General features: G+C 36.0%; 1 long non-coding RNA gene across 1 annotated transcript in view; it reads left to right on the top strand.

Moving 5' to 3' along the window:
- Nucleotides 1-22991, top strand: part of LOC114674372 (uncharacterized) — a 68879-nt gene that overhangs the window by 10066 nt on the left and 35822 nt on the right. The window contains exon 3 of the long non-coding RNA XR_003725424.2: nt 19365-19436. This is a non-coding gene — a long non-coding RNA (uncharacterized LOC114674372). The remainder of the gene's footprint in view (nt 1-19364; nt 19437-22991) is intronic.

Raw genomic sequence — 22991 nt, 5'->3', positions numbered from 1 at the left:
TTGAAAAGTACAGGTCAATTATCTTACAGACTGTTCCTCAGTTTTGGAGCTGTCTGGTGCTTCTGGGGATGAGATTCAAGTTGTGGATCCCTCTCCATCTTATGGTACAAATGAGCCAGAATCATTTCTCATGTATCACACACATTCAGGAGTAGATGGTATCTGGCTGTCACTCAAAGTGACATTTATCATGATCCTCAAGTCATTGTCAGGCTTCTCCACTGCATACAACTATATTTGCCTTTCGACATAATAAGCAATCTCCAGGGAAACTTTTTGAGATGAGGCCGTACTACCATCATCAACCCTCACTCCCCACGAAAATTACCTGGTACAATTTTAATCATGAGAATTGCACAGTAGCAATTTTCTACCTCCTCTTCTCCCATCACCTTGAAGAGTTGAAATGCCACTGTCAGAATGTGTTCTCTCTTTTTCATTGTTTCCTTTCTTATATGTGATTTATCTATCAATCTTTATATCTATCTGCTTATTGTCAAAGCAAAATCACACATTCCCCTTTTATTTAAGCAGTTAAAATCTGTCATCGTCTTTATCTGTTTTGATGACAAAATTATTCAGATTTGGCTACAGAGGCCCCTTCAAGGCATCTCTTTGTGTCTTTTTGTTATGTCCCCATCATTTCTGGATCCGCTGGCATAACTAGATGTCCCAGGCTCATTTTGCACTTTCGGTGTCCTCGGTCTACAATCTGTTATGTCTTGAGGATTTCTGGTTTCTTTTGGTAGTGATTCTTAGAAACCAACTTCTGAAAACTAGATTTGCTCATTACTACTAGAATTAGGGTTGCTTCTAAGCCACTTCAGTGAATAGGAAAAAAAAAATGCAACATAGATAATTTAAACACATACATAATATATACACACATAATCATGATTTTATGTATTTGTAGACACAGATATTTTCTTCTTCAGTAAGAACCACAGCTTTTAACAATTCTTTAGCTCATTAGTTCAATTGTACAGTACTTGAAGGAAGTTTCCAAATTCCTATACCCCCCAAATTATAAAAATTAAGCATAGTAAGAAAAGTGAACATTTTTTAAATTCATTTTTAAAGAGGATTTTTTCCTCATTAATTTTTACTTTTTTCCCTCTCTTCTTTTATAAAGAAAAGGCAGCATACAATACATAATTTTGAGCACTTTTCTTTCTCAATTGAACAATGCATTTTAGAAAACACTTTATATTAGTAAATAGACATTCTCATTAGTTTCAAAGCAGCACTGTACTATGTAGTGTACAATACATGGTGTATAGAAATAATTTGTTCAACAAATTTCTTATGTTTGGGCATTTAGGTTATTTTCAATGTGTTGCACTCACATATAATACTGCAGATAATAACTGTACACTGTCCTTTTTTATTTTGTATATTGTATTATATGTATTAAAATGTATTATGCTTTATATTACATAAAAATATATATATATTAATTTTGTTTTATATTGCTGCAAGTGTATCTTCAGGATAAATTCTTAGACAGTAGATTGCTTGGGCAAAGGACAAATGAACATGTAACTTTGTTAAATGTTGACAAACTCTTCCTATAAGTGTTTTATCATTTTGCATGTAAGACATGTGGGAGAACAGTGCAGATTCTCATTCTAGACAAGACAGTACATTGTCAAGTTTTTTAGTTTGGCCAAACCAATGGGTGAGATGCAGTATATGAATGTTTTAATTTGCATTTCTCTTATTCTATATGAAGTCTTATCTATTCATATGTTTAATGCTCGTTGTAATATCTTTATCTGAGACTTGTTTGTGTTATTGGCCCACTTTTCTGTATGATTTGTGAGCTATTGATTTCTTAATATTTAACCGTTCTTTATATATTAAGGTTATTCTGTCCTTGTCATTCTCTTCATTTTTTCCCAAGTTTTTAAAAATTTCGCCCTCTGCTGCTCTTTCCTTCCCCGCCACCTTCCCCTCCTCCTCTTAGGTCTCTGATTCATTTAGGGTTTTTTCTTGCACATAATATGAGGAATCGATTGAATTTAATTATTTTTCTAATTGCTCTCCAGCACTATTTTTAAAAGTTCCACTTTGAGTCAGTGCTTTGAGATATTTAGCTATGCTGGATTTTGTAGACCATTATGTATTCTTCTGGATGGTATTCTGTTTCACAGTTTTGTCTGCTTTTGTGAAAATACTACTTTTTTAAAATTTTATTTTATTTTGAACAAGTTATCCAGCAGATTTCAATATGTGACAGGATCCACCATTAATTATTCTATGCAGATTTTTTTTCTAAAAGTTTTTGTGTGCTTATTTCTTCTAAGTGTGGTTTAGTATCAATTTACTACCCTAAAGAAAAAAAAGTATTGATTGTATTTTTAATGGAATCAAAATAAAATTATAAATTAAACCAAATTAGGGAGAGTTAAAATTGTGATGTTTTAAGACATTTCAACCAAGAGCAAGGGGCATATCTTTCCATTGGCTCAAGTCTGCTTTTGTGTATTTCAAGAGTGGTTTATGCTACATACTGCACACGTAGAATATGGAGATATGATATGTGTAATTACCCAATGGACTTATCTTACTCACCACCCAGAAAAGCCAGTGTACCGAGACACTGTTATTGCAATAAAGAAACAGTTTAATAAGTGCAGAGCAGGCTACATGGGAGATTGGAGTTCTATTATTACTCAAGTCAGGCTCCCTGAAAATTCACAGGCTAAGTCTTTCTAAGGGTAGTTTGGTAGGCAAGGCCCTAGAGAATGGGAAGTGTAGAACGGTCTACAAAAGATTGGGTGGCTTGGGGATGAAATCAGAGGGACTCGGAGCTTGTCTTCTTGGGCTGAGTCAGTTCCTGGGTGGAGGCCAGAAGACCAGATGAGCCAGTTAACTGGTCTGAGTGGTACCAGCTGGTCCATCAGAATGCAGGGTCTGAAAATACCTCAAACACCAATGATAGATTTCACAACAATAATGTTATCTACAGGAGCAACTGGGGAGGTTAGGATTCTTGTGGCCTCTGGCTGCTTGACCCCCGAAACATAATTTATAATGTTGTGGTTAATCTGTTTGTTTTTCAAAGGCAGTCTGATCCCCAAGCAAGGAGGGAGTTAGTTTGGGAGAGGGGCTGTTACCATTTTTATTTCAAAGTTAAGCTATAAAGTAACTTCCTCCCATAATTAGCTTGGCCTATGCCCAGGAATGAACAAGGACAGCCTGGAGGTTAGAAACAAGATTGAATCAGTTAGGTCACGTTTCTTTGACTTTCATACTTTTCCTATGTCAGATTTTTCTGTCATGATTTTTGTAAAAGGGGCTTAAATATGTACAAAGTTTTTCTACATCTCTCTCTCAACTACCTCAAATAGGCATTTCCATTACATGTGTCTTTTGTTGTAATGAATAGCACATTGAACTAAGTCTGTGACAGTTCTAGAAAACATTTGATATTGACAAAATATCTACAACCTACCACAAATGTTACCACATCCTTTACATTATTCTAGCCATGATTCTTCCTTTTTGCCATTGGACAAGTCATTTCTAAAATGGAGATGTTATACCAAATAACCTGAGTTCTGTGATGTTAAATGAGAATCCTTCAACACCACAATTCTTGGTAATGTTCTCTTTAGTTCATTATTTACTTAACTTCTCAAATACTTTGGACTAAAAGGCTTACAATATTAGGAAGAGTATTTTTATAATTGTTAAACTATTGCCCATTTTGCTATTGAAATTAGTGGCTAGATTTCAAATGCCTGTTTTCTTTAATTCACTAAGAAGATGGGTGGCATTTTATTTTTTTAATTTATAAAAATGGCCTGTGGGGAAATAGCTAATTATCCTAAAGATCCTTAAAAACTCCCAAAAGGAAATACAGAAAACCCTATTTCAAATGCATCTGTTAGAACAGCTTGAAAGTCTTTTGACAAACTCAAGGTTCATCACAATGGTGGGATTTATTAGGACCCTTTATGGATGTGCGACACAAAGAAAAAGCAGTATTATCCAATGCAGAAACCTGTAGCTGCAAGGGGGGAAAATACCATTTAAATGCAAATCTTCTAATCCAGGAGATTCACTCTCTAAATAGAAGTGAGTCTTCAGGGTGACTCATGAAGTTATATGACCATTCTTATGGGATTACTTATTTTAGGAAATTTAATAATCTGCTTTATTATGTGAGGAAACTACATTTCTACCACTTATCTCCCAGACTTTTCACAGTGACTGTTGCTTATAATATGTGGACTTCCTGGTTATTAAAAGTTTCAGTGGCTCCTTAAGTTATAAATCGGGTACCAAAAAAGCTCCAGTTCTAACTACATTAGTAAATTGTCTATAGTAATTACATAGTGTATATTCTTCAGGCACAATGATTGGAAAAGTGTTGAAGAACAGCATCTCACAAAGACGCATGAGTATGAATATTTGAGATAATAATCTTTCATAAGAACATCTCTGTTACTGGAAAGGGGTCTGAATCCAGACCCCAAGAGAATGCACCCCACTAGGTCTCAGCCTCACTTTATCCAGCCCCTACTCAAGATGGAGTTTTCCGGTTCAAATGCCTTCGACAGTTCCACTGCAAGATATACACCTATGAACTTTTTCCACAGATTACACTGTATATACACTTAAAAATACCCCATTCTATGGCACAGATATCTGTTTGTAAGCTATGTAAGAAAATGTCTTTGAAATCTTAAAGAATCTAAAATTTTTACACTTGACTCTTCTGAAGGAATTTTTCTCTACTCACTGTTTTTCTCAAACAGAGAATAACATGATCTGTACTGTAGAAAGATAACTTTGTTCTAGGAGCAAGTGGAATAAATTATAGAGGGGGAAAAACAATAGTTAGGACACCAATACAATCACTAGGTCATAGATTATGGAGTCTCACCATAGCTGTTGAGATTGGGAAAAATGACTTGAAAAATAAATATGGTGGGATTAAAAGCATTACGCAAATCAGTGTAGACAGAGAGAAATCAGAGACATTTCTTTATAACTTTGAAGACTAGGCAGATAGTAGCATTATTTGCTAAGTTATATGCTCGTTCATTAAAGCTTTTTATTGAGGACCACATGAAAGGTCTGTAGGAGGGGCAGGGAAGTATGGCATGTAAAGGGTCAGGTTCCTACCTGTGTGGAGTAAACCAGCAGGTTAGCAGCCTATCAGAGTTTGTAGGAGAGCAGAGATGTCTGCACCCCTGTCCAGATGACATTATCATCAATTTACAAATCAGAAGATTTTCTGCCTATTATAATTATCTGAAAATATATTTTAAAATGTATACCAATGTCCTGGACATATTTCTAGTGATTCTAAATATGCCCACATGTAAGTCCTTGGTATTTTTCTTATAAATTCCTCATAGTTTCTAATAAATTTCTAATATTATGAATGAGAATCACTGGTATAAACTATAAACAGTAACTGAAGAGAGTAGATACCTGTTTTATTTACTCTCTTTTGCGATCTTCACCTGCATAATTATTTGTTTAACATTTGTCTCCCTTACTATGACACGTAATAACAGCAACCAGATCTAACTTAGACACAGTTTTTTTGTTTGTTTTTTGAGACGCAGTTTTGCTCTTGTTGCCCAAGCTGGAGTGCAATGGCACGATCTTGGCTCACTGCAACCTCCACCTCCTAGGTTCAAGCGATTCTCCTGCCTCAGCCTCCCAAGTAGCTGGGATTACAGGTGCACGCCACAACACCTGGCTAATTTTTTTTTGTATTTTTAGTAGAGGCAGGGTTTCACCATGTTGGTCAGACTGGTCTCAAACTCCTGACCTCAGGTTATCCACCCACCTTGGCCTCCCAAAGTGCTGGGATAGACACAGTTTTATTTTTTGGAATCCATTACTGTGAACCGGTTGGGGTAGACTGCTCACTCTCTTTCTCACTCATTCACTCATAATATCTATTGAGCAAGGCTCGTGGATAACTGCTGGGAAGATGATGGAAAGTAAAATGTTACCCCATCCCTCACCTCACAGTTTACACTTCTTTACCTACAGAAAGAATGAAGGAAGCAATGAAAGAACGCAGGGAGAAAGAAAGAAACTTGAAGTCAATTATCTATTCCACCAAGGTTATGTTCACTTTTATATCTTATGACTTACTACAGGTAACAAGGGATTTCAAACATTATTTAATAAATGAAAGAAGCATTTGAGGAACCAACAACATGTGTGTGTGTATGTGTGTGTGTGTGTGTGTACCTGCAGTTTACTGTAAAATCCACCCATTAGCTCTTTACGTATTTTTTTTTACTTTATGGCTGATCTGACAAGAAGTCTTAATAATCTGAATAAGAGGGTGATGTTAACTAAGATGCATATGTTTAACAGGCAAAATAACTTCTGCTAAGGACACTAATAATCCATGTTTCTCATTGTTTGTTCCCTAGAGGAAGCTGATTATTGTGAAATAGAGCAGAATCCTTTCTGTTTGGAATAGCAAAGTAGGAATGGCTAAATTATCCCTTTCTTAAAAGGTGTAGATGCATATAAGTCATTTTAGAAGGGTAAACCTGCCAACATTTCAAGACTCGTGTTATGTAGAGCATTGGAAAGGATTGGTTCGAGTCAAATTCTATATCTCTAACAACAATGCTTCTTTGGCCAAACTTCAGAATGAACTGTGTGGCATATAGTGTGATGACTACCAAGAGCCTTTTCAGAGCTGGATACGAGGACAATATAAAGTGCATAAAGATTTGGCACATCTTTCAACAGAACAGCAATATAAACGTCTTTGTGTGGATCAGGACCTTAGAAAAAGAATATCTAAATTTAATTGAAAAGTTAAAGAAAATACAGAAAATCAAATTTACAAAAAGTATACTTGAGATCACAGAATCAGCATACTTGCAACCTGAGAAAAGCCTTTGAGAGTTTATCCCTACATGTTCAAGGGGTTTTTTTTAAATACATTTTTTCTATCAGCTTTGTTGAATTTGAATTGACATATCATACAATCCACAATTTCGTTTGTCTCACTTAATAATTTTTAGTGAATATAAAGAGTTCTACAATCATCACCATAGTTAAGTTTTAGAACCTTTCAATCAACCCCAGAGATTCCACATGTGTATTTGCAAACAATTTCCGCACCCAGCCCCAATAACCACTAATCTACCTCTCTCTCTATGGATGTGCCTATTCTGGATATTTTCAATAACGAAATCTTTCAGTGCTTCGTCATTTGAGTGTGGCATCTGTCACTTGGTATAACGAAGTAGGCTCATGTGCAAGTCGTTGTTTTGTTGTTGTCGTTTGCCTCTCTTTTGCCGAATAATATCCAACCACACCAACCCTTTGAATTGAAAGGTGAGGTAACTGAGATTAACAGAGGCAATGTAACTACGTCAAATTCCCACAGCATGTCTGCGGCTCTTATTTTTCCTCTCTGGGTGTGAAACTGTCCTCAGGCACTGGACGCTAGACAAACACCCTGACTTCACCCCAGCTGGCTTTGCTTACCGGGGAGAAACATGTCAATATTAAACATGTTATTTTGTTGTAGTGCAACTGTCACTTTGCTAAGCCAGGAAGCTTGGTACTCCCCATTATGCAGGCTTTTGTTGTAACCTGCCATCCACAGAAAGCCACAGCCCCCTAAACTCGATTTCTTTGGAAGAGTAAGCACATTTACTTTGGTTAATTATTTCAGAATTATTTATCTATTTATTTATGTTTCTTCCACATCTAGCCTATAAGCATTTGAATGCCAAGGACCTGGCCAAGGCCTAGGGTTATAACCGACACACAGAGCTGTTTGGCTACAAATACATTTCTACCCAAATTCTTTGCTTTGTAAATAAAGTAACTCGCCAAGTTTAACTCTTCTAAGTCTCACAGTTTGTAAGTAACAGTGATAAGTAAAGATTTCAGATTTTGTTTATTACATTGATACTAGATTATACTTTCTTTGGGCAGCACACAAAAGCTTGGGAAAAAGCTTATTATCATGCTTCCTAAAGTATAATATACTACAAAATTAAAAATGAAGGCAACATGTAGAACAGGAGAAAATATTTGCTAATCATATATCTGATATATCTGATAAGGGGTTAATATACAGAATATATAAAGAACACCTACATCTCAACAATGACAATATTAATCTGATTAAAATGTGGGTAAAGGAGTGAAATAGACATTTCCTTCATGAAGATACACAAATGACGAAAGGACGTATTAAAAAATGTTCGGCATTACTAATCATCAGGAAAATGCAAGATAAAACCACAGTGAAGTATCACTGGACACCCATTAGGATGGTCAACAAAAACAAATGCCAAAAAAATAACAAGTGTTGGCATAAATGTGGGAAAATTGGAACCTTTGTGAGAATGTAAAATTGTGCAGCCATTATGGAAAGTAGCATGGGGTTTCTTGAAAAAATTAAAAATATAATCACCAATGATCCAGTAATCTTATTTCTGTGTGTGTATCTAAAAGGGCTGAAAACAGGATTTTTTTTTTAAGATGGAGTCTCACTCTGTTGCCCAGGTTGGAGTATAGTCGTGCAATCTCGGCTCACTGCAACCTCCACCTCCTGGGTTCAAGTGATTCTCCCGCCCCTGCCTCCTCAGTAGCTTGGATTACAGGCGCATGTCACCACGCCCAGCTAATTTTTGTATTTTTAGCAGAGATGGGGTTTCACCATGTTGGTCAGGCTGGTCTCGAACTCCTGACCTCATGATTCGCCTGCCTAGGTCTCACTTTAAGTGCTGGGTTTATTACAAGCATGAGCCATCGTGCTCAGCCAAAAATAGGACCTAAAAGTGATATTTCTAAACAGCAGCATTATTTACGATAGCCAAGAAGTAAAAGCAATGTAAATGTCCATCCACAGATGAATGGGTAAAGACAATATGGTACATTAATACAATGAAATATTATCCAGCCTTAAAAAATTAGGAATTCTGCTACAACATGGATGAAACTTGAGGACAATACGCTAAGTAAAATAACCCAGTCCCAAAAGGACAAATACTGCATGATTTCACTTACATGAGATATTTAAAGTAGTCATACTCTTAGGAACATTAAGTAGAATGATGACTGCCAAGGTCTGGAAGAGAGGGAAATGGGGAGTTCATGTTTAGTGGATACAGGGTTTCAATTTTGCACGATGAAAAATTTCCAAAGATATGTTGCACACCAATGAGCATACATTAGCACTACTGAAATGTACACTTAACATGGTTACATTGGTAAATTATGTTTTATAAACTAAAAAAGAGAAAAACATAATCATTATTAAAATGGATTTAAGTATTTGTTTATTCAAAAAGTATAAAATGTAAAACATGTATTTTTGCCAAATAATATGCAATATGGTTTTTTTTTTAAAGAAACCCCATGCTACTTTCCATTATTTATGCCAATAATATGCAATATTGGCCTCCCAGCACTTTGGCAGGCCAAGGTAGGCAGATTATGAGATCAGGAGTTCGAGACCAGCCTTGGCCAATATGGTGAAGCTCCATCTCTACTAAAAATACAGAAATTAGCCAGCCGTGGTGGTGTGCACCCGTAGTTCCAGCTACTCGGGAGGCTGAGGCAGGGAGAATCGCTTGAACCCAGGAGGCAGAGGTTGCAATGAGCCGAGATCACGCCACTGCACTCCAGCCTAGGTAACAGAGTGAGACTTCGTCTCAAAAAAAAAAAAAAAAAAAAAAAATGCAACATATTAAAACAGGTATAATGGCATATGTAAAGATTGGAAATGTGATTTCTTCACTGGTCAAATTTGGAATATGGATTCTTCAATTAAAATATTCCTAAGGATACTATCATTTTAAATGTATCATCAGTTTGTATAACTCATATATTATCTTCCCTCCAATGATGTAAATAATCAGCAGCAGAGAGAATGCACAAGCATATTCTTTGGTTTGCTCATCAGAAAAAAAAAAAACTGAATCATTTTGTTTATCTATTACTCACTACATGAGGATCTTCAGAAGACTCAAATGCCTGGATGTTTCTTAAATGCTAAATTAAGAATTTCTGAAAGAATTATATCTGTGGCTTTGCTACATGCTCATGGAAGTTCTGGGGTTCTAGCTTATTTTTGTTAATCATTCAAAGCAGGGCTGTGTGTAAACGTGTGTAATGTAAATATAATCTCTCTTCGATGGCTTGTTTAGACTCTACTTAGAGTAGACTGAGAGGTGTGTCACATTCCAGGACACCGGTAGGAAGCTATGGAAGGCTCTGTGTGAACAGCCTGTTCTCTGACAACTCCGGCATGCTTCTGTCTTCCTGAGTTCCTCATGTCCCCTTTGGTACATCTAAAAATCCAGCTGGCTTACAACTTTCCGATTCAATCATAGAGTGATTTACTTGAGGAGTGTGGTTCAGAGTGCACAGTCAAGAATTAGATTTCAACTGAAGGCAGAAATAATTTCATAATAAGTGCTTTTCAACTATGCAAGGGAAGTTATTGCAAAGGGTACTGTGAAAATGCTTCTTCAGCAGTCCAAGTAAGATGCAAAGAAATCTCTTAGGGAAGGTGAAGTGTTTGGAGAAACATTTCTTTCATCTTGCAAACCATATTTTACAATAGGGTAGTTTTCCTCTGGTAAAGAAAAAGTTTCTCTCACAGGAGATTAATGACCTCATTTAAAGAAAGTCAGAGAGAGAGAGAGAGAGAGAGAGAAACAAAGAAAGATACAAAAAGACAAAAAAAGACAGATGCACAAAATACCACAATTTTGCTTTTTGTTTTTCCTACGTACACATACATCAGGTAAGTTGTCTTTGACATTTCAAACACAATATAATTATCTGCGTGTCAAATAAGTTAAACGACCCTTAATCACTCATTATTATGCACTCTTTAATATATCACCTAGTCACTCTTTAGTACCAGCAAGATCAATATCTTGAGAGTTTTTGTGCTACTGTACAAAATTTCAAGTTGCTTAAAGATTAGCTATTTTCCTTGCTTGGTAAGTGTTAATTCATATTCCTTAATTAGAAAGTAATAAGTTAATGATTTTAAAACACATCTTCAATATGAATTGATGGAAATGTCACACATAATAGAATACTCATCCCTCTGCCACAAATGTAGAAAATGCAATCATTCACCTTTAGTTGTTATAAACCAGTGTCCTGTCATTCAGCTCAGGTACCCAGAGGTCATTTCATATTTCATAAAGTGACCTCATGATTTATAAACCCTGTGAAAAAAAGAGTCATAATTCTGTTTTGTCTATGTCTCCAACAGCACAAAATCCTCTAATTTCCTACAGTGAATTTGCATACAGTCATACCATGTTTTGGCTGTAAATATGTATACACGCCTCATCAGAATGGGGATCTCGATAAGTGTTACTGGTATTTTTCTCATACAAACAGGTTGCTCTCTTCAGTGCGCTCTTTTCTTTCTCTTGTCAAGGCTTCTGCGAGCATCTGTCATTATTTCAACATCTGGAGGAGCAGATAAGCTGTTCCAATTGGAACATTGCAGTCAGCAACTTTCTCCAGGAAACTAAATTTGTCACTTCTGCAAAGCATTTGTCTCTTGCCAGCTTTTGACTTCCTATCCCCAGGCCAAACCAAAAAAAATCAGGCCTCCAAGTTTGTGAGGCTGCTGTGCTATGGACTAATTCAGCTATGGAATAAAAGATGACAAAGGGTGGAAAGATCATGATTAATTCAAATTAATTTCTATAACAGCAGGAAACCTATCTAAATATGATATAAAGATTTAATCTTAACTTGATGCCTCTCCAGCCATTACACATGACTTTCTTCTTAAAGAAATATTGAATGCTATATATACATTTTCCCCTGACAATTGCTTGTAGACTTATGGTTTCTCTTTGATTTGAGGAACAGGTCGTATTTTCAAATTAACCAGAAAATGGCCAGTTACTCATATGGAGGGTGATATGAAATAAATTCACAAACTAACTACCCATTTCTTATTTTAATCATTCAATTAGAGTGACAATTAAATTGCACAAACATAAAATTATGTTAAAGCAAATCTGATCATATCTCATTCCTTCTCTAATCAATAATCTTCACTGAAGTCCTTTGCCCAGAGAACATCTTGATGCTTTATGAGCTTGTAAAGGTGTGTTATCTTCTGGCTCTTGCTTGATTCTCCAGTCTTGTGTTTTATTCCTACCCTGCCCTCTGACCACTTGAAATTCTCTGTATTATTCCTTCTTGAGAATGTGTAGGTTGTTTACATTTCCAAGATGCTTCAACTGCCCAGGTGTTTCTCAAGATCTCTGTGTGCAAATTAGCGGGGGGAGTCTTGTTAAAAGGCAGATTTGGAGTTAGTAATTGTGGAGTGGAACCTGAGGCTGTGTGTTTATAACAATCTTCTAGGTGATGGGAATACTGCTGAGACCTGTAATACACTTTGAGTAGCATGGTCTCTGAGCTCTGGTTTTCAATCAGTGGGTGATTTTGTTCCCCAGTGTCATTGGGAAATACTTGAAGATACTTTATGTGTCATAACTTTGGTTCTTACTGGCATCTTGTAGATAGAGGCCAGAGATATTGCCAAATATTTCACAATGGCCAGCAGAGTCAACCAGGACAAAGGCTTACTCAGGCCAAAATGTTAACAGTGTGAAAATGAAAATCCTTGATCTAGAAAACATGTAGTTTTCAGAAACCAACTCAGCCATTGCCTCTTCTCTGAAGTCCCTAAACTCACCTAAGCAACCCTGATTGTTCCTGGCTTCCTCTGTCTATTCGACTCCTCACCCCCCACACACCAAATCCAGTATTCTCATTGTTTACCTGCTCTATTATAAATTACTTCTTTATCATGCTTCATTTGCCTTAAATGTGTAAGCATCTTGAGTGCAATTATTGTATGTGTCATAGTAGACAGCAACTTTATTTGTTCCATTGTCAATTTTAGGACACTTATTTATTTGATTCAAATCAGGTGTTTTAAAAAAGATCATTAATGTTTTCAAAATGCAATTTAGCAATGACAACAAGAAGCAAAACAAGGTGTCATTTTGCTTAATCTATTGATATCACAGAAGAATCTACTGTTTCTGTAAGAGTTGAGGAAAATGAGTATTCCAGCTGTTCATAGGAATGTAATCTGGTTCACTATTACTCAGAGGTAAATTGTAAATAGTCTTTAAAACACACTGTTCTTTGACTTCTCTTGAACAGGTTACTTTTCACCAGTAAACTTGGAACCTAATAAGTCTATTGACTTAGAGAAAGAATTCTTATCCATGAGTATGTGCTAGGGACCCTAACTTCAAAAGGGGGAAATAGTGCACCTAATTTAACATTTTTTATGCTTCACGTAGGAAACAAATCATAGAATCATTATCAATACAATTTGCCATTTCTGGCCACCAAAAATATTTTTCAATCTTATTATACTGTTTTAAATACATTGAAATATTACTTATAATAATAAAGAAACTAACGATAATGAAGAAAATAATAATAAGAAAAAAGCTACAAGTATATTTTATTTAATTAATGGGGAAGCACTTTTTTATCATTATAAAAATACTTCAATAATTGTATTTCAACATAATTAACTTTTCTTGTAGTTCTGTTTCTTGACTTGAAAATATTGTTTATTGTTCTAATAGTTGACCCATAGGCTGCAAGGCAAAACAAAATTAAGAGTGAAAACTCTATCCCAATTCAATACTTCAAACCCTATCAGTTTGAATAATTTATATGTCTGAAAACAGTATTTCATGTCTATGCTTTTATTTTTATATAGAAATTTATTAAAATTCTCTGTCATTGGGTATTCAGAAAACACTGTGTAAGGTCTATCCTACAAGACAAGTGAAATACATAACATGCTGTATTCGTTTTCTATTGCCACATAAGAAATTACGCCAAATTTACTAACTGAAATCAACACACATTTATTATCTTACAGTTCTGAAAGTCTGAGGTCTGATTCATACCGCATTGCAATACAATCAACCTGTCAGCAAGCTGCATTCCATTCTGGAGGCTGTAGAGGAGCATCTGTTTCTGGCTTATTGAGCTGTTGGCATAATTCCGTTCTGGAAGGGTGGTGGGAACGAGGTCCACAGTTTTCCTGCTGCTTGTAAGATGAAGGCCATTCACTGCTCTCCTTGGCTAATTGCCCTTCCTCCATTTTCAAAGTGATCAATAGCAAGTCCAGTCTATTTCATATCACATTCTTCTTCTTCCATCATTTTTCCCTTTTAAAAACTCATGTTATTAGGGTAATCTCCCCATCTCCAGATCTGTACACTTCATTTAACTGGAAAGTTCTCTTTTGTCGTAGCATATTTATAGGTTCTGGACATTGGGAAGTGATTATCCTTGGGGAAACAATATTCTGCCTGTAACACAGGTCCTATATATAGATATAACCCTATGTCAAACAGTTTACCAGATTTTACCCATTCTTATCATTAGACAACATTTTGCGAGCAAATTAGTCTGGACACAACTAGCCCAGGTGCCTAGAAATATTTCACAATGACTAGAGCATCCTTTATCTTCAAATTTTATTTATACCTTATAATTATTAAGTGAAGATACCTGAATCATATGTCCACCAATGAAGATTAAGTACATTTTATTGTAAATAAATATAATCTATGTAGAGCTATTATAATCAGCTCTACTGCAAAATTCTCACTGAAAAGAGGATGAAAAAGTCTTTGCCAATATTCTTAAGTTTCCTTTCTAAACCATCTTTTTCTAACTTCCATTAAAAAATTCTATATGCTGCAGGTATCAAATTTTAAGTATGACACTGTTAAGACTTCATGCAAATTGAGTTGTTTTCTCCAAAAATCTCAGAGTGCTATTATTTGCTTCCTTAGGTAGACCTTCTCAGCATGTCAGCCACCCCCCATGCTTTTTTTTTTTTTTTTTTTAAGATGAGGGCTATTTCTCAAGATAGATATGTTGAAGGAGAATATCTTAAAGATGGGATTTTTTGGTAGGTGATAACTACTGAGTCACATATTTTCTTGCACACCTGTGTCAGAAATATTTTAGTTGAAAAAATATAACCTTCAACTATTTTCTTTCTTTCTCTTTGCCTTCATAACTTGGTATAGTACTGAGATTTTTCGTACTGCTTCTTCATATTGATTCATCACTTATAAGACTGCAGCAAAAATGAAAAAAAATGTGGATTTTCAAAGTCAGAAAGATTAGGGCTTAAAATTTAACACTACCAATTACTAGCTTGCACAATTAGTTAAACTGAGAGTCAATTCAATATTATTATCTCTAAATTTGAGATAATATATATTTGTAAGATTTGACAATTGGGGAATATTCAGAACGCCCACAGATACCAAAATTCACAAATGCTCAAGTCTCTTATACAAAAATTATGTATTATTTGCATGTAACTTACATACATCCTCCCATGTACTTTAATTATCTTAGATTATTTATAATACCTACTACAATATAAAGACTATTAATGTTTAATAGCATTTAAAAAACAAATAGTTGTTATGTGTTTATTTGTCTTATTTTTTATTTTTTTCTGAGTATATATTATCTGTGCTCATTGAATTTGTGGATGTAGAACCTGCAAATATGGAAAGTCAACTGAATCTGATAATAGATGTAAATTATGAAGGAGAAGTCAGTTCGGGCCTGGAGTTGATACTCGAGATTATTTAAACTCCAAAATATCGCATTCCATAATGTGTATCTTTTTTTAAAACCAGTTCCACTACAAATTATATTGGCAATACCTTTGCTAATTCTTAAATGCTTTGATCATTTCTCTAATACTTTTTGACTTGGATCAAACTCCTACGGGGTCTGGTCTATGCCTAACATTTCTAAATTTTATTCACAGTCTATTTAAAATTATATTACACAGATATTAGAATTACCAGCTATAAACTTTACAAATAAGCAAACTAAGATTCAGTGAAATGAAGTAACATTTTCCAGGATAGGAAAGCTACTTGCTGGCAAAGCAAGAGCTGAAACACAATTCTAACTCACTGAGAAGTTCCCCTTTGAACACACTATTAAAAAAAAAAAAAAAAATTCAGGCCTGGGCGTGGTGGCTCATGCTTGTAATCCCAGCACTTTGGAAGATTGAGGCGAGTGGATCACGAGGTCAGGAGTTCGAGACCAGCCAGGCCAATATGGTGAAACCCCATCTCCACTAAAAATACAAAAATTAGCTGGGCATGTTGGTGGCGTGCATGCCTGTAAGTCCCAGCTACTCGGGAGGCTGAGGCAGGAGAATCACTTGAACTGGGAAGGCGGGGGTTGCAGTGAGCCGAGATCGCACCATTGAACTCCAGCCTGGGCAACAAGAGAGAAACTCCATCTCAAAAAAATAAAATAAATAAAATAAAATAAATAATTTTATTAGTAATCACATATGGTTATTTTTTTATTTCAAGCAATTTTGAAGATACAAAACCCACAATAGAATAATGAGGCTCATATGAATAGGACATATTGTAGTAGATAATTTGTTTTAAAAAAATTTTTAATCACAACGTAAGATATGTTCCCTGAGTTTTTATCCATCATTAGCACAAAGACATTATTATCATTCCAGCAGTCCTGGGACAAACTGTTAGAGTGATTTTACCTAAAACCAGGACACATAGGAAATGGAGCTTAGTAAACATTTGAGTTACATACCATAATTGAAATAATATATTCTAGATTAAAAGAGATTAATGAAGACAAAAAAAAACTAACAAGTTTTGACAGATCATGAAATAAAGATTAAGCCTAAACAATGTCTGAAGAAAGGATGTGTAAGCAATGATAATAAATAATATTGACAGTAACAATAATCATGGTAACAACCAATACTATATGTAATGCTTACTATGTGTCAATCACTGATATAAAAATATGACTATTTCTATCAGCGCTTACCACTACACTATGAAATAGACAATATTATTATTTTCATTTTATAAACATAGACCAAGACAGTGAAAGACATAGAGAGTACGTACATCGGCCAAAGTTTTGACTAGTTTTAAATAAACGAAATCAACATCATGAGAATTATTACCCTTAATCAGTATGTTCTATGCAATATGAAAAGAATAAAGCCCTATAGCAAGCATGTGCAGTGTTCAGTGTGGAGAGAAAATGAATCTTGGAAACACAAATACCCTCAGCAGAGTTACATGCAGAGTGGTCCAATAGGCCCTAAATACTTTGAATGAATTTTCCATTTCCTTTTGCTCATAAACGCCCGAACACTGAAAAATAGTGAGTAGGTAACAGTTCATATTTAATTGAGAAAATACTACCCTGGCTGTCAATGGCTACCGAGCCAACATAGAGGTAATATATTGATAAACATTTCTTGGGGGTTTTTTTGTTGCCTTTTTTTGGGGGTTTTTTTTTTTTTTTTTTTTTTGGTTTTTTTGAGATGGAGTCTCGCTCTGTCACCCAGGCTGGAGTGCCGTGGCGCAATCTTGGCTCACTGCAAGCTCTGGTTCCCAGTTTCACACCATTCTCCTGCCAAGAAGCTGGGACTACAGGCGCCCACCACCACACCCAGCTAATGTTTTATATTTTTTAGTAGAGGCGGGGTTTCACCATGTTAGCCAGGATGGTCTGGATCTCCTGACCTTGTAATCCACCCTCCTCAGCCTCCCAAGGTGCTGGGATTACAGGCATGAACCGCCACACCCGGTGATAAACATTTCTTGAACACTAATCCAAAGATATATACACATATATATGTGTATGTGTATATATATAGTGTGTGTATATATATGTATAATTTTATGGTTCTTAATGTCTTTGTACATTGTGTGTGTGGTCTTTTTTTTTTTTTTTTTGAGATGGAGCCTTACTCTGTCGCCAGGTTGGAGTGCAGTGGTGCGATCTCAGCTCACTGCAACCTCTGCCTCCAGGGTTCAAGTGATTCTCTCACCTCAGCCTCCCAAGTAGCTGGGGTTACAGGTGCCCACCACCTGCCTGGCTAATTTTTGTATTTTTAGTAGAGATGGGGGTTTCACCATGTTGGCCAGACTGGTCTCGAATTCCTGACCTTCTGACCCACCTGCCTCGGCCTCCCAAAGTGCTGGGATTATAGGAGTGAGTCACCGCGGCTGGTCCTTTTTAAAATATATTGGTATTTATGTACAATGTTGTGGTATGAAAACTTTCTTAGAAGTAAAATTCTGGAAATGGCTTATAAGAGGATTTTATTTTTCAATTTTGAACTGTCCTGATGGAATCCTACAAAATTATATTGGTCAAAGGACACTTGAATAAAGTATCCTCAAAAATTATCTATGTTTATTGGGTGAAGATTGCCCCCCCAAAAAAAATTAGGGACACATACCTACAGAATATGTGGGATATAAAACTTATGTCATTAATAAAACCCTCCTGGTCTACATTTTTGAATACTACTCCTACATGACAAAGTAGATTATTCAGAATGTTATAAGTCTGTGGAATATTTGAGTCACAGTGTACACTAGCCACAGCTTAAGCGGCCAAAAAGAAAAAAAAAATCAGAAAGAAGCCTGTTAAGTCTAGGAGATTCAATTTGTACAAGAATTCCTTCTTGGGGAACCACAGGTAAAAGTAGAAAATGGGCCGGGCGCGGTGGCTCAAGCCTGTAATCCCAGCACTTTGGGAGGCCGAGACGGGTGGATCACGAGGTCAGAAGATCGAGACCATCCTGGCTAACATGGTGAAACCCCGTCTCTACTAAAAATACAAAAAACTAGCCGGGCGAGGTGGCGGGTGCCTGTAGTCCCAGCTACTTGGAGGCTGAGGCGGGAGAATGGCGTAAACCCGGGAGGTGGAGCTTGCAGTGAGCAGAGATCCATCCACTGCACTCCAGCGTGGGCGACACAGCGAGACTCCGTCTCAAAAAAGAAAAAAAAAAAAAAAAAAAAAAGTAGAAAATGAAATAAAATACGAATTACAAAAGGGGAATGCCAAAAGCAGTTTATGACTCGCTGTAGTAAACAGTCCTTTAGCCATGCTCAAATTGTTCCCTTTCTCTTTAGCGTTTTTTAAACCAGCAAAAAAGATTGGTAAAGGAACTTTGGAAGTGAGAGCTGTTTGCACTAATGAGTCTCCTGATGCTGTCCCAGTGATGGGCATGGCAGAATTCCATCAATAAAACATTAAGATAAAGGACCCACGACCCTTCAGGTAGCAGCCAAATCTCATTCCAGGGACTTGCATTTTGTGTCAATTAAAGAATAGACTTCAAGAGGTGAAATTCACTTTACTCAGGCTTGTGGGACACCTCTGGCAAACATTAGCACAACAATCGCCATCTTTTTTGCAATTCTCAGGTCTGTGTGCAATGACCATCTCTCTCATTTCTCACTGGTGTACTGTTGTTCTAATTTACTCACCAGGACTTGCATTTACATCCTAACTGAGCTTGTTGGACACTGAAATGGAGTAAGACACAAGCCATTTTCAAACCTGTAAGTATTTCCTCTCTTTATAAGTAAGCCTCAATTCATTTTTTTTCTTTGCTTCCATCAGGAGAGTTTCAAGACAGCTCTGTGAGGTAAGATAATTTTTTTTTTTTTAATGAAACAATGCTTCTATAAGTAAATTTAAATTCTGGGTGCCTTCCAGGGCAATCTCTTTCTCCAATGTTTGGTTCTTGAATTTCAGGAAAACCAACAGTGTAAAAAGTAGTAGGGCCACCCACTCATTCCGATTTTTTTTTTAATTTGTTACAGCAGCAAATTATTCTATAATGTAAATATTAGAATGGAATTTGCAGTGAACATTGGTATCTTTCTTCATTTCTCATTACACTTAAATTAACTAAAGGGTTTTTGTTTAAAGCATCCCTTCTCTTGAGGAAAATGTAGGTAGAATTATAAAATCTTGTGATTTTACATATGGGACTTTCTTTCACTTAATTTGCATTAAGCTGCCACATTTATGTCTTTAAAGAATAAACAAATTTACATTTTTGCATACAACTTGCCTCATCAGAAAAAGCTTTAATATTCAGATATGTGTAATTTGTCTTTGCTGTCACATTAGTTTAGGATGTGATTTACCTGCCTTTTCTAAGATATTTAAGTTATACCATGATTAAATAAACATGAAGGTGATAGACCAGTGGAACATTTTAATCTCAAGAAGAAAACAGATGCACAAATGTTAGAGAGCACCCCGCTCCCACTCACCCTGCAATATACCAAATTCAAGGATTGCCCATGATAATATTCAACCTCCACCCTGTTCCCCAGAGGCATGGCACTGCCAGGAGCAACCTCTAACTAGCAATAGGTCCTATTACCTCTGACACTTCCAAAGGCCCGGTCACCATAAGCAAGCTCGTGTTTTCTCTCTTGCCTGATTGCTCCAGTTACAAAACAATGTGAGACTTGGGAACTTTAGAGCAAGAAACAGTGCCTTTGTTATCACCTCTATTTTACATGTGATGGAATGCATTTCATCTAAGCACCAAAGATGCCGAGTAATTTATCTGAGTTGAATAGTCATTTGGGGCAGGACCGAGTTTAGAAAATGTATTTCCTAATTTTCAGAATAGAACATCTTCTAATATATTGTTCCGTGTTTTTGAAATTTAGAAAAATGATTAGATTAAATGATTTTTTTGTGAGTGGATTAGAGACCTGAGCAGGATGTAAATAGACAATAAGAATAGAAGGCAATCTGTTAAAGACCCAAAATAGTTCTTCACAAATCAGAAGACAACACCCCTTCAGCCTCTATAATAACAGAATGTGAGGAATCTTTCCATTCAACTTCCTTTTCAGATACTAGGAAACAAAAATTTAGATTCAGGAGAATGACTTCCCCACGTCATGCCTTCAAAAAATGTTGTTTTATTGATTACCCACTCTGGGCCTTGCACATAACATATCCCCCAGTACATTAGGAACCAGAGATATCAATGCCTCATCTGTGTTTTGCTGGGAATATAGCTCTAAACAAAGTAGAAATAATTCTTGTGCTCACAGTATCTTTTGTCTAATTGAAGGAGAGAAAGAGTAAAGATGCATTTATGAGTAAATATCTACTTATGAATTATAGCTATGGTAGGTTTTAAAAAAATAATTACAAGTTGAAATGAGATATGAAGGGGGTTGCCAGAGGAGGCCTAAAGATTATGAAAAGCTAATTTTGAACAACGACAGTTGAACTAAAATTTAAATACACCTAAAAACCTAAAATTTAAATAGATATTGGGTAGGTCAAAACAAAAGAAAAACAAAAACTTGAGTGAATGATAGGAACGTAGTCTAAGCAGAGAGAGAAAGCAATGTCAAACCTGCAAATTGTAAGGAAGACAACATAATTGAAGAAGTGTAAGAAGACAAAGAAAGCTTGAGAGTTTTGAGATAGGTGGATACTATCAGAATATATTGGTAATGAGTGCAAAGGCCAGTCTGTGTAAGACCTTATTTCAAAACTAGGTCCTTTAAGTCCCATTCCGTAGCTATGGTTTGTTAATTCGTAAAACTATTTTTCTTTTTTATGCAACATGCCATAGAAAAAATTTGGAACTCAAAGGTACTTTACATTTTCATGTATTCCACACATCAATCTGGTGCTTTTCTTGCAAACTTTCATTTTGATTGTGTAATCAAAACTATTGGCAGATATGGCCAGCTAAGTAGAGTCAAGGAAATTACACTACATTACATCAAAACATGACGCTCTCAGCCAGCATACAGTCCCTTATCATCAAACAGTTTGCAGTGAGCATATATTTTGCAAGTTTCACCATCTCAATCTGTATTTGCCCTCAAACCTTCCTCAGGCTCTGTCTACACTGTCAAATTCAGAGTTGAGCAATCACCCTGGGAAAGGTATCAGTGGAGACAGTTTAGGTCAAACGAGTCCCCTTTTCCCAGATTCTACTCTATAATAGCCTCATGTCTCCTCTTCAATTTGCCTGCATAAACAGAGCCTTAGGGCAACTGTGAGACTAGCAGGTACTCTAAACGTGCCTCAAATAATATTACAGATTTTGAGGTCTTGTCTACAAAGCATATTTGACCCATAATATTTCAACACTGAAAGAGAGGAAAGAAAGATTCTATCCTAATTTTGTTTTGTTATATTTGAAGAAACTGAGGCTTATTCAATCATTAGTGCTATTACATGGTAGCACAGAGACACTCCTTGGAGGGAGCAGAACTGAATACAAATAGTCTGACCTTGATTCAGAGGGTTTTCCCTGTGCTTCAGTACATTGTGACTGGGATCCATTCATTCCAACAGCCATTTAGCAAGTACTTAATATTTTCCAATACCTGTAGGGCTTCTGCAAGACGAATAATCAAAGCGAATCATAGTTTATTTCAAGCAGGAATTGTGCTCAGTGATTTACATGTAATTCTTCTAATTGTCACAGTATGGTTAGGCAAGAGAAAGGATTATTAACCCCATTCTGTATAAGAAGAGAATGAAGATTTAATGTTTAAATAACTTTTCTTGAAATGACACACCTGTTTGGGTGGAGCATAAAATTTCATCCCTAGCCTGAAGTCTTAAGCATTATGCTATTCTGTTTCACAAGTAATGATTTGGGTGTTATATGGGGAAAATAATTTTAACTTATATATTTAATTTAATCAATATTTTCTGACTCCTGCTATGCATTTGGGATTATGTTTCTTGCTGAGGGTGCTGTGTGGGAAATAATACACATAATTCTAATGTTTATAAAGTGTATCAGTCCAGTAGGTGAGAACTACATTTAAAAATTATTAAGTACTAAGAATACTTTTAATTGTATTTTAATTGTAATCTGAAGTACTAAGGATTAACGGGAGGCACTGTAAAACAGGATAACAACTCAAACAGTGGTGCCCAGGAAATTGTTGTCGAGATCAGGCTTAAGAGTTGACAACATGAAAGCGAAGTGAAGAAAATTAGAGGTAGAAAGAACAAGGGTGGGTGCAAAGGTGTTGGATTGAAAAACAGCTGGATGCATTCCAGGCATAGAAACGATCAATGTGATCCCAATGTATCAAACAAAGGGA

This window comes from Macaca mulatta, chromosome 20 (assembly GCF_049350105.2).
Source record: "Macaca mulatta isolate MMU2019108-1 chromosome 20, T2T-MMU8v2.0, whole genome shotgun sequence".
Taxonomy (NCBI): Eukaryota; Metazoa; Chordata; class Mammalia; order Primates; family Cercopithecidae; genus Macaca; species Macaca mulatta.
This window is presented reverse-complemented; position numbering and strand designations above follow the sequence as displayed.